General features: G+C 37.8%; 1 pseudogene; it reads left to right on the forward strand.

Moving 5' to 3' along the window:
* Nucleotides 1-2,798: 2,798 nt before the first annotated feature.
* LOC111329675 (substance-K receptor-like) lies at nt 2,799-3,994 on the forward strand (annotated as a pseudogene).
* The last annotated feature ends 930 nt before the right edge of the window (nt 3,995-4,924 follow it).

Genomic DNA, 4,924 nt, shown 5'->3' on the forward strand with positions numbered 1-4,924 from the left:
CTGTACTGGGGTTAGTAAGTAAAAAACATCTGCTCAGTTTAATCGTCCAAACCATCGATTTACGCCTAAAAAAAAATTACCGTTTCTATATCAACAACAACGCATGCGTCATAACGAAAAAATTGGGCTAAATATCAAACATTTGGTTAGAGCGTTTTTCGATTGAAAAATGATTGAAAAAAAAGGGCACGTTTTGAGCGAGCGAGCCATTAATTACAGTTCAGCCATGAATAACAATACACCTGTCGAACTGATCAACCCATTGTTGAAAGCCTTTCATTTGTAAACTTATTCACAATTGCCGCAAATTTTAAAACTGTTACATGCGTCAGTCAAACCTTCGCTTTACAGACAGCTAACATATGTCATGATGGCCTGCGTCGACCAAGAAACGGTATGCGATCGGGGGCTCTTGCTCTATTTACAGTATCAAACAGTTTTCTTCAGCCCGTTAGTGCTGCAATTTTTATCATTTTTTCATTTATTCATTTAGCTTTCCTAACACCTCCCCTGTAAGTAAACACACCGCGTGCGCGCGGCCGACTTTCGAAAATTTCAAGTCGGATTTTCTATTCCTGTCCGACCGCGCTGGACCTTCTGGGGCTCAAAATGAAAAGTGCACATACTATCGAATACTCTGTTCGGAAAATAATGAATATCAAGTCTTAGAAGCAACAGAATAAGCTCTCGAGTCAACGACATTCCGATTCTCCGAAGCAATGCGTGAAAACCGTACTTTATTACTTCAAGAGAGGCCTAGCAACAATTTTATGTTACCAAGGCCCGGTAAATACTATGTTTAAACTTTAATATGTCCGTTGGGTGTTGTTTAATTGAATATTCTAGGTCAAAACGTAAAACTTTCAGAATTTTCAACTTAACGGCACGCAATTTTCTGGCCGGGAGCGACTCTAGCTTCTTGAATATTTAGCAAACCTCCCAAGTGCATCCATGATGGTGTTTACCATTTCTTTTATAACATAACATTGATACATTGTAGCGAAAAAAGTTTCTTCCTATTTAAAACTGAAGTCTCGCGTGAGCAGAAAAAACAGGCGTGCGGAAACTAGTCATTGCATTTGCTCACATCAATAGCATACACCCATAGGCAAATGGTGGACACTGAACTGACCAATCAGAGCGCGTGCTTTACTTTGGTTATGTTATAATGAAGCTTTTTTCTCGAAATATTTCTCGGTTTTTTTTCGTCCAAGTAACAAGTGATCCACAAGCGTGTTTGAACAAATGCGTAAAGATTCAGCAAGTTTTGTATTTTATCTTGATTTCCGAATAAAAAACTTGATATGCCCATATATATATATTTTTTTATTTGAAAATAGTTATTTAGATAGTCTACTTTCATCGGAGCTTGTTTTCGGGAAAAGATGGTTTCAGAAACAATTACTGTGCATTTCTTTCCCCGTTTCCTCATAAGCACGCTAAACACTTAAGAATCAATAGGTACAAAATTTTTCTCCATTCCTCTTGTTTTTAATGAAGACCAATTGTCCATTAAATTTTCTATTTCGGTTTTAACCAAGGGCGGCACAATTAAACCAATTTGCCCGTAAGTTATAGGGATAAACATCCTTTTTAGTTGAAACTCTCTGCTATTACAGATTATTGCAAGCCCACTTGTACAATGTTCCTGTCGTTTTACTGACTTACTTCGAAGTTGAAATAATCAACATTTAATTAAGGGAAATGGTGACTGGATTCTGAAATACATAGTTTTATGAAAAATACTCGTGATCTTGTCATCACGGAACGAAGTTTCATGTTTAGCGACTCTTCAATTTACTAAGAAAGAGTCGATTTAAGAGAGGTAAATTGAGAAAGGTATTGACTAGGTTTTTTTTGCTCTGGTATCGTACGGATCACTGAAACATGCTTTATCCTTGTATCGTTCAGTCGTTAAATTGTTGATGATGTGCTGTGTATAAATAAATTTTTCTGAGGATCATCATCCATTGATTGCGATTCTAAGTTATTGTACATGTTTTTCCATTAATGGCAGCTATCGGTTAAAACAGTCCAATGACTCTAGTAAACTAATTATTTTATTTGTCACCACTTGATTGGCTTGTATGAAAAAATACAACTTATGATGGCATAAGTTAATTTGTGACCAATTGAAAGAGTATACTAATTTGCAGATCAGCTTAGTTAGTAGAAAACATTAACACTACATGAAAAATTTATCTCTCTATGAATCATCTTTTTTCATATCTACTTTATGATGATGTAGTTTTCCTTACTATTAACACTGTCACTTTCGCAAGTTAATGTCACAAGAACAAAAGGTATTCTGTTCAATGAAATAGAATAAGAAAGATGATAACTTTCAAGCATTATTTTAGGAGGAAAAAGTTCAATTGAGATAATTTTTAAGCGTAAGGAAGGAAAGCCAATGACCTGAAAAAGAAACAGAAACCATTTTTTATCTTAATACATGTGTTTAGAAATAATTCGTGTCAGGAGCGAATTGAATGCGAACTTGATAAATACAAATAGATGAAACATTATAAACAAACTGGTAATTTTTTTAGCTACAGTATGCATTCAAAGAGGTTTTTTCTTTGTATGAAGACAACATTTTTTTTTAAAGCGGTGGTAATACGAAATCTACCAACCGACAGAAAAACATATGAAAACGAAAGATAGATATGTAGACGCTAATGGATTTTTCTTTTCATAAAAATATAAAAACAGCCTCTTATTGATACAACAGCCTGTCGATAATTGGTGGCTTGTGATAATTGAAAGTTGCAGAAAAGTAGACGGCGAAATAACTCAAATGGAAGCTGTGTGCCACTAAAAGCTAAAAGACAAAATTTTTGGTCAGCCATTGCTCAAACGACAACCTCTACCAGTCAGGATGAGCAATAACGCCACAACTAACAGTACTGCGACATCGTCCATTTATTGCTCAGACTATTCCACAGCAGAAAGGGTGGCTAAAACCTTGGCATACTGTGTAATAATCGTTGTATCTCTCACTGGAAATATTCTTATTGGATCAGTCGTGTTTAAAGTGAACTCCATGAGGAAAACCATCAACTACCTCATCGTCAACATGGCTATATCTGACCTGGTTCTTCCAATATTTGTCGTCCCGCGGATTATCGAAAGATTTTACTTCGGTTACTGGTTCATAGATGGGCCTTTTGGTTCGGCACTTTGTAAACTGGTGTACTTCATGACAGACGTCTCCAACGCTGTATCTATACAGTCATTGGTCTTGATAGCAGTGGATAGATTTGGAGCGGTAGTGTTTCCACTCCGTCCCCCAATTGTCCGCTCCAAGCTTCGCCCGTATTTCATAATGTCGACGTGGATTGTTGCCTCGGCTCTCCATTCCCCATATTTCTTTGCCCGCAAGCTCAGCAACTCGAAAGGACAACTTCAGTGTGTTCTGAAGTGGGAGGAAGCCTTCGGAGAATCAACTTCTGTAGCGAGCTACTACGTGACAATGTTTCTAATATTGGCGGTGATTCCGTTCGCGTTGCTGTCGATACTTTATTCCATCATCATCCTGAAGCTCAGAGCTCAAAAGATACCAGGAGGGGAATCAGTGGGCGCAAAAGAACTTGAAAAACGACTGAAGAGGGATAGAAGTGTACTTCAGATGGTCCTGGCCATCATCATGGGATTTGCATTGTGCATTGTGCATTGTGCATTGTGCATTGTGCTGGGCCCCATTCAACATTTTTGCGTTTTTGAACTTTTTTGTATGGCACAAACCTCCTCAGCTAAGCTGCGGCAAACAGCATTTTGCTTTCTTTGCCATTTTCATGGCCCACGCGAATTGCGCCATCAACCCATGTATCTGTTTTATATTCAGCGGTAACTACCGGCAAGGCCTAAAGAGTTTATTCGGTTGTTGCTCTCGCTAACGCATTAATTCCTGTTTCCGTCCATTGCGAGGGCAATCGTGGAACGTTCAAAGCAGGGCGGACTGAGGTTCCGAACCTCTCTCCGCCCGGGTTAAAGGCATGTCACTAGATCAACTAAGACATGTCACACTAGCTTTTCTCACATAGAGCACTGAAAAGAAAACTGAAAATTTGGTGGCTTCATTGAAAGCTAAAAATGTTTTTAATGCTGCCGTTGTCTCTGCGACCATAATCTGTAAATATTTAGAAAGAGTTCATTTGATCTGACAGCGGCGTTGGCGACGACATTTTTCAGCGTCTTTCCCATTGTTACGTCATATTATCGCTTTCGTCGAAGCTCTGTTGAAGTAAATAAGAGAATGAATGAGTTGCCAGTGAGCGGATCCTTCTTTTTGTGCAAAGATTTCTGGGATCGCCACAGGGCAAATATCGCAACTTGCTTGAAAGAAATATATGGCAAAAAGTTGTTTCGACGTCCAAAAATCAATTTGCAGATAGATCAATGCTTTTTAGCCACTGTTTTCTCAGAAATGGATTAAGACAATGTAAGTCTCTGTTTGAATAACCACGAGATTTGTTGTAAAACGCGCCGATAGGGTGTAGACAATTTTTCATACAGCAACACGGAGCTATTGATATTCATCGATAGAAGCTAATTGCTACTTTGATGAAATATTTTAGAAGGAAAGCTAAGACTTTTTATTCCAGCACAACAAATTGTCTGAGTTTAAATTTTATATGGCGGATTATGAGCCTTAGAGAATCAGTTTTGCTCCATTCAGAAATTTCTCTCTACAATTTACGTTTTCTCAAAGAGAGGAAATGCATTCTCTAAGGAGACCAACATATACCTTTCACCTTACAACTGGCAAACTGCAAAATGCTGTCAACAAATTTGTAAAAAACAATCGAACTGCAACGTCTCTGTGTTCTGTATATTTTCGGCAGTATATCAAACAAATAACATCACAGCTATTGACACAAAATCTATAAATATTCCTATGTATTCCACACTCTAATAGAACTCT

Source organism: Stylophora pistillata, chromosome 4 (assembly GCF_964205215.1).
Source record: "Stylophora pistillata chromosome 4, jaStyPist1.2, whole genome shotgun sequence".
In the NCBI taxonomy this organism is placed as follows: Eukaryota; Metazoa; Cnidaria; class Anthozoa; order Scleractinia; family Pocilloporidae; genus Stylophora; species Stylophora pistillata.